General features: G+C 40.8%; 1 pseudogene; it reads right to left on the bottom strand.

The window, feature by feature from the left end:
* The window catches only part of LOC114288071 (ferric reduction oxidase 6-like), a 187,759-nt pseudogene that overhangs the window by 151,577 nt on the left and 22,485 nt on the right, over window positions 1–13,697 (bottom strand).

The following is a 13,697-nucleotide window of genomic DNA, read 5'->3' on the forward strand; positions in this document are numbered from 1 at the left end:
ATCGTGTTTTTAAGCCCTATATGGATGACTTTGTGGTCGTATTCATTGATGACATCCTCATTTATTCGACAAGTACGGAGGCTCATGAGAACCATCTATGGCTAATTCTTCAAATCCTTCGGGATAAGAAACTGTATGCAAAATTGAAGAAATACGAGTTTTGGCTACATGAAGTGGGATTTTTGGGGCATATCATAACGAATGAGGGTGTTTCTGTCGACCCACACAAGATCGAAGCTATTATTAATTGGCCAACTCCTACTAATGTAACCGAGGTGTGAAGCTTCTTGGGATTAGCCGGGTACTACCGGAGGTTTGTTAAGGATTTTTCAAAAATTGCTGTGCCACTTACCCAGTTGACCCAGAAGGGTGTTTTGTTTGAATGGTCAGAACAACGGGAATCTGCCTTTCAGGAGTTGAAGACAAGGTTAACTACAACACCAGTTCTTGCCTTACTGTCTGGTATTGAGGGATTTGTGATTTATAGTGATGTTTCTTACAAAGGGTTGGGCTGTGTACTTATGCAGAATGGAAGGGTCATCTCATATGCCTCTTGCCAACTTAAACCCCATGAAAATAATTATCCCATGCACAACCTTGAGCTAGCCGCAGTAGTCTTTGCTTTGAAAATATGGTGACATTATTTGTATGGTACCACATGTGAAGTCTACACTGATCATAAGAGTTTTAAGTACTTCTTCACCCAAAAAGAGTTGAATATACGACAAAGACAATGGTTAGAGCTTATTAAGGACTATGACCTACAAATCCATTACCACCCTGGTAAAGCTAACACTGTTGCAGATGCCCTTAGCCGAAAGGGTATGGGGAATTTAGCGAGTTTACTCACGAGACAGAAGGAACTACTACGTGATCTAGAAGGAATGAATGTGGAAATTGTGTCACATTGTCAAAATGCGATAGTAGTAGCGATGTCAGCTCAATCGACATTTATTGAAGGAATCAAACAACGACAAATGGAAAATGAGTTTCTACAGAAAATTTGTGATGAAATGGAAATGAAGCCAAAGTCGGGTTCATTGTTGAAAATTCAGTGCTGAAATTTCAAGGCAGATTATGTGTCCCAAATGTGCTAGAAATCAAGAGAAGAATTATCGAGAAAACACATGACTCCAAATTTGCGATGCATCTCGGTAACACGGAGATGTTCCAAGATCTGAAGCAGAATTTTTGGTGGCCTGGTATGAAGAGGGAAATTGCAGAATTTGTCTCAAGATGTTTGCAGTGTCAACAAGTAAAAGTGGAACACCAAAGACCGGTTGGCTTACTTCAACCCCTTTCAATCCCGGAATGGAAATGGCAACATCTAACTATGGATTTCATTGTTGGCCTACCCCGAACTCCTCGAGGCATGAATTTCATATGGGTTATTGTTAATAGGCTAACTATATCAGCTCATTTCCTACTTGTGAAAACTCAATACAATACAGATGAACTTGCTACTGTCTATATGAATGAAATTGTGTGGCTACATGGTGTTCCAGTTTCAATTGTGTCTGATAGAGACCCAAAATTTGTGTCAAGATTTTGGCAGAGCCTACAGGATGCTATGGGAGTAGAGCTAAAGTTCAGTATGACCTTCCACCCTCAAACAGATGGCTAGTCTGAGAGAACAATCCAAACACTAGAAGATATGCTTCGAATGTGCGTTTTAGACTTCCAAGGGAGTTAGGAAACTTATTTACCGTTGGCGGAGTTTGCATACAACAATAGTTACCACTCAAGCATAGGAATGGCACCCTACGAAGCTTTATATAGAAGAAAATGTCGCTCTCGCGTGTGCTAGACCGAAGTTGGTGATAGATCATTGTTTGGACCTGAGATTGTTCAATTGACAATAAAGAAAATTAAAACTATCCAAGAAAGGTTGAAGATCGCGCAGAACAGACAAAAGAGTTATGCAGACCACCGACGAAGGGATTTAGAATTCGAAGTGGGTAATCATGTTTTTGTAAAAGTCACACCAATAAAGGGACACCCAAGATTTGGCAAAAACGGTAAGTTAGCACCCCGATATGTTGGTTCGTTTCAAATTCTGGAAAAAGTGGGTCCGGTAGCCTATTGTATTGCTCTTCTGCCAAACATGGAGCAAGTGCACAACGTATTTCATGTGTCTATGTTGCGAAGTTACATACAAGATCCGTCCCATATCATAGACTACTACCAGATTATTTTGGATGACAACTGGGTTTATGAGGAGAAGCCTATTCAAATTTTGGACTGACAAGTAAAGCAATTGCGGAACAAAGCAATTCTGACGGTGAAGGCTAAATGGCAGGAACATTAAAGGAATGAAGCCACGTGCGAAAAAGAAGAGAAAATGAGGCAACGGTATCCATAATTATTCTCAACTTGAGGTAAAACAAGTTTAAGGGACCAAACTTATTTAAGGGGGGGGGGAGTGTAATAACCCGACCCTCTTATATGCTTGATATCTTTAGTTATATGAGTAATTACATGCTTAATGTGAAATTCCATGTGGAGTTATGCTTACATACATGAATTAGTTAATTATGATATTATATCTGTCGGTTATTGGAAAAATCTGTTGAAATTGAGACATCTGGACTAGAAATTAAAAGCTTAGGGGCGTAATAACCCAAAATTGACTTTACCATTATGATTAGCTTGAATTTTAGCGCATAATATGAAGTTTTGTAAAAATTTGATTGATAATGAATTAAATTGATTTAATTTGGATTTAAGCATTAATTAGTCTATTAGACCCATAAAGGATATATTGAGGGTCTATATGAACCTAGAGGACTTCATTCTCAACAAAAAAAAAGAAGATCTCCTGGAAAGAGAGAGAGAAGAAGAGAATGGGAAAGAGGAGAGAGTTTAATCTAAGAAGAAGATTGAAGAAATTTGAAGATTAATTTAGGGATTTACTCTAGGTAAGTGTAAATCAACTCTAAGACCTTTAACCTTTCCTCAATTAATGAGACTTAAGCATTGGATTGAAGTTTTACACTCATATAAGTTAGGGGTTTTGATATAAAGGCTTTGTTTGAGGAAATGTCCATGGAATCACCAAGAGTCATTAAATTTATGTAAATTGAAGGTTGATTCTTGTGTTTAAGAGTATTTTGAGTTAACTTTAGAGGACCCATCTTTTGCTCTTTAATTCTTGCACATATTGTGAACTCCTTATATATATATATATATGTGTGTGTGTGTGTGTATCTATTTTGCTTACCATGAGAAGATGAGGAATTGGATGGAAAATAATTGTTTGAATTGTACATGTTTTACTAAAATGGAATTGTACTCTATTTGGAGTTGAGAATCATGTTTAATATGATCCTATGTTTTGAAAGGAATTTCGGTTGTATATAAGCCTTGAGATGCCTTTGAAAAGTTAGATTTTTGATGAATTTCGGACTGCCCAGAATAGAGCCAGAACTGCACGTGCGGGGGCCCAAGGCCACATGTGTGGGATGCACAGCCGCACTTGTGGAAAACAGGGGAGGCAGACTGATATTTATTACAATAAAAGCACATGCGGGCCGCACGTGCAATACACTTTCCCGCACGTGTGGTGGGGACTTCTGCATGTACGGCCAAAAATGGAAAATTTTGTTAATTTCTTTTGCTCTTTTCAACCCTCTGAACATGTTAATATGACCATTTGATGCTTCTGTGATGCGTTTAATTGAATGGGGTTTAGCAAATTGAACATAGAATAAAAAGAGAAAGCTAAATAAAAGTGATGTACTTACGAGTTGTGTACTATGTGTAGGGCATGTACAGGAGGGGACCATTGTTCATCCACATCACAGTGGGTAATAGTAATGTGATGATACGTTTCTTACATGTATTGTACTCACATGTGTTATTCAATATCTATTCTATTTTTCTCTCAAATAGCTTATGTTATATGAGTTATGTTTGATAGAATAAGTGGAATGATTGAACGTTGGCACACGAGATATGGACCTGAGGTCGTTTTGTTCTGTATTAAATAGGCCTAAGGCCGTTTTGCTATCATGATGGGCCTAAGGCTATTCTGTATCACATTGGGCCTAAGGCCGTTTTGTATTACGTTGGGCCTAAGGCCGTTCTGTCCTAGGTGGGCCCAAGGCCGTTCAGAAAAGGAAATGTAAATAAGATCGACTTGAATTTTATAAATATGCTCTACAAGATTTATGCTTGTGCACATATGTAGACACCCCATTTTTGACCGACCTTAAGACTCAGACGTCATCAATTGAGCACTTAGTGATTGTGCATGTTGCGCTCATTTCGAGGTTTCGGAGTTTTGGCTAAGAGCCTTTCCTCCGGGCCTCTGAACTCTTTGTGCTTCGGCTCGGTTAGTGGACCAAGCATTGTTTTCCTTTCGAAGGGAGGGAGAGGTCTTGTAGACCATCTCTTTGTGGTCGTAGACCACTTTTCGTGGTCGTAGGCCATTTTTTTCGTTTGGAGACTAGTTTCTGATTTTTGGAGCCTTCGGCCGCGCGCCTTGTCTCGGGACCGCTTAACGCTCTCCGTTTGGCGTGGTTTTTGAACCACACCTTGTTTCCTTGGCCTAGAGGGCCACTGTGGTTTGGGAGACCACTTTTGTGATCGTAAACCACTTTTGGTGCTCGATAGCTAGTTTTTGAGGCTCTCGGCTGCGCGCTTTGCCTCCCAAACTTTTGTCTTGCATCCGTTTTGGTTTGTCTTTGGTACAAACCTTGTTTTCCTTGTTTGGAAGGTGGTACAAGGATGGGAGACCATTTTTTCCCCTTGGAGACCACTTTTCCTCCTGCCAACCAGTTTTCTGGTCGAATAACTGGCTTTCTTGGTCTTTGGGCCACCTTTTCTGGTCGACCACTACACCACTTGCTTGTTTTCAGTGTGTAGACTTCTCCTACCCCTAGCTGACTAGTTTTTGTTGTGGGAGACCACTTAAAGTGATCGGCCGACCACTTTAAGTTGCTGGCCGACCACTTCAAGTGGTCGGCTATTTTTGTCACCTTTTTGAAGATATTTTTGGCCAGCTGGCATAGTTGGAGAGCATTTGAACCATCCTCCATACACGTGTATGGAGGGATGGCCTTTAGCCTTAGCTTTTTCAAGAAGCTTGTGCTTTTGTTCTCTATAACAGGGAGGCTCCTCCTCCCTCCTCTAGGTTCAGAATTTGGTGGTTTGAGTTATACATATACACTTGTATCTATATCTCTCTTTTGCTCTTGTTTTGTGCCTTAAAGTGTCATTTTGTCTTACTATTGCACACAAACACACGCTCAAACACCATCCTTTTGTTGCTGAGGTGATTAGGAGCTGGTTTTGAGGTTCTTGGTGTGGTTTGAGCTTGAAAAAGTTGCTGGAGTTGCAACTTTGAAGGTGGTCTTCAAGGGTGAGCTTTTAACCCTTTAAACCCCCATTTTTGCTTAAGCTTTTAGCCCTACTTGCATGTTGTTTTAAGCTTAACTCTTAGCTACAAAAAGTTCTGAATTTTGGTACTTAAGATCTTTGTTTAAGATCACTTTTGTATTTGGGATTGTTTCCCCCCTCTTAGGCCTTGTTTGGCCTTGCTTTTGTGCCTTCTTTTTAAGCTTTGGGATCACCTTGTTTTGGTCTTCTCAGCACTGAAATCCAAAGGAATTTCAGTGGTGGGGATGGTGTTTTGAGGTCCCAAAAAGGAGAGGGTCATCCCCTCTCCTTGTGTCTTCAATACTTGCCTTGAATGCCTCATGTGTGAGCGTGTTTGTTAAGCTTGTGTTAGCTTGTATCTTAACATGTATTTGTGGTTATTTTTCTGTGGCATACCACTATTTTTACTTGGTTTGGTCACTCCATGCATGGTTTATACACTTGTAGTGTAAATCACACACACTAGTCTTGTATGCTTCATGAAGTAGCATGCCATTCTAGCTTGTTTTGATTCCATTTCAGCATGTTCTTGGTGTTTTTTTGCCATGTCATACCTCTGTTAGGGTTTGGTTTGGTCACCTCTTGCATGCTCCATGCACTTGTAGTGCAATTCCTTGAATTAGCCTAACATGCATCATGCCTTAACATGTCATTCTAGCATGCTTTTGGCTTAACCTTGAGAAGCTTTTGTCCATGTTTTAACATGTTTTAGCTCTGATTTGTGTTGTTTTGGCCATGCATGACTTGCTTTGTATAGCCATGGTTCAATCTAGCTTGTTAGCTTTGTGCACCAAGTCCATTAGCATGCTTTACTTGGACTATTCGAATGATTTGGCATCATTTATTATGTGATTTCAGTCCATGTTTCATGCTCATGCATTCACATTTATCACTCATTCAATGCGTTGGAGGGTTTGCCCCTTTATGCCTTAACATGAATCATTGCGTATGCCTTCATGCCTTAGCTTGCGAGCCATCATTTCAGTGTTTATTTGGGGTTATTTTGCCATGATATAACTCTGATTTTTTGTTGGTTAAGTCATTCCATGCTTGGTCTTAATAGATGTAGTGTGATCCACCTTATTTGCCTTGTATGCATTATGCCTTATGCCCTTCATGCTAGCTTGTTTTGGCTTCCTTCCACACATGTTTTAGTATCATTTTGGCATAATCTAGGACTGTTTTGGGTTGCCTTTGCCATATCCTTCATGCTTTGTATAGCTGTAGTGCAATTAGCCTTGCTAGCTTTGTGTCTTGTTGACTCATGCATGCTATCTTTGAGCTATTTAGATGATTTGGCATCATTTAATACTTCATTTCAGAGCTTATAGCATGACTATATTCCCGCTTCTTTCATGTTTTAAATGCCTTTGAATGTTGTGCATTCTTGCCTAGTTTGTGGCCTAGCTTGTATGCTTGCATGCCTTGACCTTTGAGCCCCTAACTTAGCATGTTTAGGTCTTTGTTTTGACCTATTTAAGCTCTGTCCATGGTTGGTTCATGCATATTTGCCATGTATTGCATGTCTCCTTTGTAGTCCTTTTTGCTAGCTTTCATGCTTTAGGACCTTCGCATGCTATACTTGTGTTTATTTGAATGATTTAGCATCATTTCTTACTTAATTTCAGTGCATTTAGTGTTGTTACACTTTTGCATTTGTCACTCCTTGAGCCTTCTTGAGGGTTGTGCTCTTAGGCCTAGTTGATAGGTGTAGACACCCCATTTTTTACCGTCCTCAAGACTTGGACGTCATTGTTTGAACACTCAATGATCATCCATGCTCGCGTTCGTTTTGAGTTCCCGGAGGTCTCGGCCGCGCGCCTTGCCTTAGGATCTCTCAACTTGTCTATTTTGTGCTTGGTTGTGGACCAAGGGCTTGTGTTTTGCTTCTGAGGGAAGAGGGTGGCTTGTTAGCCATTCCCTCAACCCATTGGCCAAGGCTTGATGCCATCGGCCTTGCTTTCTTGCCATCGGCCAAAAATGTTGGCCAATTGGCACTCTTTTTGGTCGATCGGCACTTATGTTGGTCGATCGGCCATTTCTTTTGGCCGAGACCTTTTCTTTGCTTTTTGCAGAGATTGTGCTTCCAGCTAGTGCCAGCTGTTGGCCACTTTCTCTCTCCTCCATACACGTGTATGGAGGGATTTCAACCAAGCTTAGCTTGCTTAGGAAGCTTTAGAATTGAATTCCTATAAGAAGGGAGACCCTTCTCCCTTCCCAAGGGTTCTGAAAAAATTATATTAGAGAAGTTATATCCCTCTCTCTCTATATTCCTCCCTCTCTCTCTATATTGGCCCTTGTTTGTGCCCTCAAGTGAGAATTCTTCTTGCATTTTGCCTAGAACCCCTTAGCCAAACCACTTGACCTTGGAGCTAAGGTTCCATAGGACTTGTTTTAACATCCTAGAGTTGGTTTTGGCACAGGAGAGTTGCTGGTTTTGTTGTTCTACAAGGGTAAGCCTCTCATCCTCTTTTAAGCTTTGTTTTGCTTGAGTACTTAGCCATATTTGCATGCTTCTTTTGGCTTAGCTTTAAACTGAAAATAGCTTTGTTTTGAGTTGCTTAACATGATTGTTTGAGGGCTCATTGGTGTTGAGGGGTGGTCTACCCCCTTTGTGCCTTATTTGGCCTTGTTTTGGGCCACCTCCTTTAGGCTTTTGTTTAGTCTTTGTTTGGCCTCTTCACCACTGAATTCCAAAGGAATTTTAGTGGTGGAAGTGAGGTTTTGAGGCCTCAAATAGGAGGGGGTTGTCCCCCCTCCCCTTCTCTTGTGTGCTTGTGGTATTGGCTTACTAAGTTAACATGTTTTTATACCTCTTTGTGGCTTCATTTCAATATGTATTAGGCTTTGTTTTGCCATGATATAACACTATTTTGACTTGGTTTGACCATACCATGCATGCCTTATGTACTTGTAGTGCAATCTTCTCTATTGCCTTAACATGCTTTGTGCTTTAAGCCATGTTTTTAGCATGATTTTGGCTTGACCCAAAGAAGCTTCTATTCATATTTCAGCATGTTTAAGCTCTGTTTGAAGTGTTTTGGGTCATGTATGACTTGCTTTGTATAGCCTTGGTTCAATCTAGCTTGTTAGCTTTGAGTATTGAGTCCTCTAGCATAAATTACTTGGACCATTTTCATGATTCGACATCATTTCATATGTGTTTTCAGTCCATATTTCATGCTCAAATGCTTGCACTTATCATTCCTTTAATGCTTTAAAAATGTTGATGTTTTATGCCTCATGAATGGATCATTATGCACGCCTCCATGCTTAGGTCTTTGGGAAGCCATCTAAGTGGGTTTTTGGTCTTGTTTTACCATACCATATCTCTGTTTTTCATTGGTTAAGTCATGCCATGTTTGGTTGTAATAGGTGTAGTGTAACACCCCTTTTGTAGCCTTGCATGCCTCATGTTTTTGGTGTTGTGTTCTAGCTTGTGTTAGCTAGTTTCGAGCATATTTTTGGTCTCATATTAACCTACCTTGGGACTGTTTTGGGTGCTCTTGGCCCTTTGGGGCTTGCCTTGCATAGCCATGGTTTGAGTCCCTTAGCTAGTCTTAAGCTTTAGTCTTTCTTGCATGCTATACTCGCTTTGTTTGGTTGATTTGGCATCATTCCTCACATATTTTCAGAGCTTATTGCATTGCCACATTCTCATGTTTGTCACACCTTGCTCATGTTTGAGAGTTGTGTCTTGTTGCCTAGCTTATGGGCCAATTGGCATGCATGTTTGTTTTGCATTTTAGTACCATCGTTTTAGCACTTTTGGCCACTGATTTGGGCATGTTTGAGAGCTGTGCATTTTAGTTTAAGTCCATCTTCGCATGTTGTTGCATGCTTGCCTTACATGTTGTTGCATGCTTGTTGCATACTTGGCACATTACATGTTGTTACATGCTAATTCCATTACATGTTGCATGCTAATTTCATCGCATCATGCTTGCATGTTTGCATAGCATTGTGTGTGCATGCCTTGCCTCTTGATCAAACATGATAGAGGTTGAGGCCCCTTATGTGATTTTGTGCATTCATTTCATATCGAATTGCACACTTGGCTCATTTGGCCATCATGCATTGGAATGCGTGATTGGTGGCCTGAGGGTCGAGAACTACACACCTTTGAGCCTTAAACATGATAAGGGGTGTAGTTGCAAACATCGTCTTGCAAATGTATTGCCATACCTCTGTTTGTCCTCTGTTGTAGTAAAACAGCATTTTGCAAGAAAAGATGGCCGATCGGCTATTTGGTGTGCCGATCGGCTAAAAGTGTTTGGCCGATGACCTCATAAATGGTCGATGACACCTTTTCTTTGGCTGATGGCTTCACCATTTGGCCGATGGCCTCTCAGCATGTCCATGAGGTGGTTCAGAAGCATCACAGAGATTTTCACAGTTTTCAGAGGTGCAAAACAGTGAAAACAGAGGCAACATGAGGCATGGCAACAGATTTCCGAGCGAAGCCGATCGAGCGTGCATTTGTTCCTCTTACCGAGGCTGCTTTACTATTTTTGTAGCTTAATTAATTTGTTTAATTAGTTTAGAGTTGTGTAATAATTAATTAGCTTGTTAGTTGATTAATTAGTTGATTTGTATTATTCTTTCGTACCCTCCGTCGAGAGGGCCAATTGTTGTAATAAGTGTGCGTGTGTGTGATGCATGTTTTCCAACCCCATGTCTTTCACCCTGTTACTTAACCGCTTACGATGGTTAGTTTTAGGGCATATTTCATTTAGCATCCTTATGCTATGCACGTTTGCATCATTCACCTGTATTGCATGCACCGGGCTTGACGCATCATACTAACCGCATTGTATTTCAATTCCTACTTGAATACATGTATCGAGTTGTCGCATCTCATATGCTATCTTAGAATAGCCGATCCTATTTCTAGTTGCACTTTGCATGTGTTACATTAGCCATCTTAACATAAACTAGGATCACGCATTGATTACTAACTAGTTCTTTGTTTTGGCTCGGAGTACACTGTAAGTGTTTATGCTTTAGCATCTTGCATGTGTGTAAGTGTTGCCATAATAGCATGCTTGCCGTGAGGCTAACTGCTTATGTGATATAACTGCCTGAATGCTTGTGGGTGAAGGTTGGATTGCTTGAATTGGAACAATTCATTGAATCCTCGATTTAGCCTACTTGCGAGTAGCAAACTTCAAACCATTTTTCAAACAACAAATATGCAATGCTTTGTTCCAAATTAGGTGATCTAGTCTATACTTGTGTGTTGTGCACATCACATAGTAATTCTAGCTAATAACTGGAATAAGAACGCATGTGTTTTCAAAAACAAGATATCATGCTTAGTACAGGCCGATCTTTGATCGGGCGAGCGGGGGTGCTCATTGCATGACCTTCCCCTCTCGTACCCAAGTTCCCGAGCCGAGGCAACTTTGGTGATGACGGACACGTGGCCTTAGGCAACGAGTAAGGGTTTCCTAAATTCTCCCAAAATAAATATTTAGGTGGCGACTCTGTATCTGGCAAAGCAGTCCATGTTTGGCACTTCTTTACAAAAATTAGTTTTCCAAAACGATTTGCCAGATTTGGACTCTTTGGTGATTTATGGGTCTTGCATTGCACTTTGCGAGATCAGATTCAGAACCGTGACATTGAGTCCGAACTGTAGTAAGCTAATGAACAAAACGGGATTTCGCGCCCATTTTCACGTGCGAAGCCCGGGACGTTTGGGCGCGTCTACAATAGGCCAATGCATTGTGCATGCATGCCTTTGTCTTTTGTGCCTTTGTTTTGGTGTTATGGCCTCTGTTTTGGCATGGCTGAGGTCTACCACATTTGGTTTAAGCCCATTTGCATTGTGTATGCTAGTTGCATTACATGTTTGCATGCTCAAGTCATATTGCATATTTGCATGCTTGTGTTGCATTGCATTTTCGCATATTCCATGTTACATAGCATTGTGCATGCCATGTTATGTGTTGCATTTTGTTTGGAATAGGTGTTAGTCCAAACACGGGAAACGAGGGGCGTTTCATACTTAAAGTGATGAAACGTGTCTTGATTTTCGGTCGCCGACGCTCTTGATCTTACATGATAGAGTTATAGGCCTTATGTGTTTACTGGTGCATTCGTTTTCATATTGAATTGTGCAACTTCGCCTCTCAGCCATCATGCATCGAGATGAGCGATTGGTGGCCCGAGGGTCGAGAACCATACTCCCTTGAGCTTATGAAATGATAGGGAGGGTGGTTGTGCACACATATCTTTCAAATACATTGTCATGCCCTTTCTTGCTCTCTATTGCAGAAAACTGGAGTTTGGCAACAACAACTGGTCGGCCAGCCAGAAAAACTAGCTGGCCGACCACTTTTTCTGGTTTGCAATAGCAAAAAGTGGTCGGCCAGAGGCTGAAAAGAGCAACAACTGGTCGGCCACCCTCCCATAGGTTCCTATGGTGGAGTTTAAGCCTTCTGGAGCTTGGTGCAAGGTTCTGAGAACAAATGAAAACAGAGGCAAGTTGGGGCATCGCGTTGGATTTCCGAACGAGGCGACCGGACATGCATGCACTCTTCTTCCCGAGGACCTCTGTTTATTACTTTCCTTAGCTAGTTTATGCTTTGGTTTTGTACCTAATTAGTTAATGCGTTAATTATTCAATTTGTGCTGTAATAGCTTAATTAGTTAACTAGGATTAGTTAATTAGTTTGTTTTGTAATAATTAGTTTAATTAGCTTAGATTAGCTAGTTAGCTTCTTATTCGGTCCCTCCGTCGAGAGGGCGTACTGTTGTAGTAAGCATGCGTGTGTGTGATGCATGTCTTCCAACTCCATTTCTTTCTCCCTTTTACTTAACCACTTACGATGGTTAGTTTTAGGGCATATTTTATTTAACATACCTTATACTCGCATGTGTGCATCCATTCATCTATTTTGCATGCACCGGACTCGGCGCATCATACAAACCAGCATTGTATTTTCAATACCTATTTGAATACATGTACCAAGTTGTATTTCACATGACATTCTAGAATAGCCGAGCCTATTTTAGTTGCATTTTCGCATGTGTTGCATTAGCCATCTTAACATGAACTAGGATCATGCATGATTTCTAACTAGTTCTTTGTTTTGGCTCGGAGTACACTATGAGTGTTTACGCTTTAGCATACTGCATGTGTGTTAATGTTGCCATGAAAGCATACTTGCCATGAGGCTAATTGCTTATTTGATATAACTGCCCGAATGCCTGTGGGTGAAGGTTGGATTACTTGAATTGGAACAATTCATTGAAATCAGCGATTTAGCCTACTTGCGAGTAGCAAACTTCAAATCATTTTCACAAATGAATATGCAATGTTTTGTTCCAACTTAGGCGATCTGATCTATACTTGTTTGCTGTGCGCATAACATAGTAATTCTAGGTTAAACAGAATAAGAGCACATGTGTTTTCAAAAACAAAATATCATGCTTAGTACAGGCCGATCTTTGATCGGGCGAGTGGGGGTGCTCATTGCATGACCTTCCCTTCTCGTACCCAAGTTCCCGAGCCGAGGCAACTTTGGTGATGACGGACACGTGGCCTTAGGCACGAGTCAGGGTTTCCTAAATTCTCCAAAAATAAAATATTTAGGTGGCGACTCTGTATCTGGCAAAGTAGTCCATGTTTTGCACTTCTTTATAAAAATCAGTTTTCCAAAACGATTTGCCAGATTTGGACTCTTTGGTGATTTATCGGTCTTGCATTGTACTTTGCGAGATTAGATTCAGAACCGTGACATTGAGTCCGAACTATAGTAGCTCAGAACAAAACGAGATTCGTGCCCCTCACAAGCACGGATATCGGAGAGTTCCCGGGAGCGCGTCTACAACATAATCTTTTTGCATTGCTATCATTCACTGAGCCTTGCTCACTCCGTTTTTATGAATGTTTTGTAGGTAATCAGCCTACAGGATAACCTTAGGTCAGCCGTAGGTGCCTTTTGTTGGGCCTATTTTGCTGAGTCACTTGAAGTGGCCTTTTGTCTTTATTTGGCGGGTTCCATATGTTGGCATGTGTAGCTAGATTTTGGATGAATTGTCTTAGATACTTTGTCAATATGTAATTTTTGGGTTGCTTACTACCCTTGTATAGACTTATATATGTGAACTTAATATAAGCATGTGTATGTATGCTATCTTGTATTAAGATCTTGGCATTTAAACACATCTCAATGGATGTTACATTTTGATATTATATTTGCTTCCGTTTAGGCCCCAGGGTTATATCAAACTTAAATTGGGTTTTGAGGCCTAGGTATAGGCCGGTCATGCCCAAACTTTTAAGGGCAGGTTTGGGATATGACAATCCG

This window comes from Camellia sinensis, chromosome 5 (genome assembly GCF_055761805.1).
Source record: "Camellia sinensis isolate YWXY chromosome 5, ASM5576180v1, whole genome shotgun sequence".
Classification (NCBI taxonomy): Eukaryota; Viridiplantae; Streptophyta; class Magnoliopsida; order Ericales; family Theaceae; genus Camellia; species Camellia sinensis.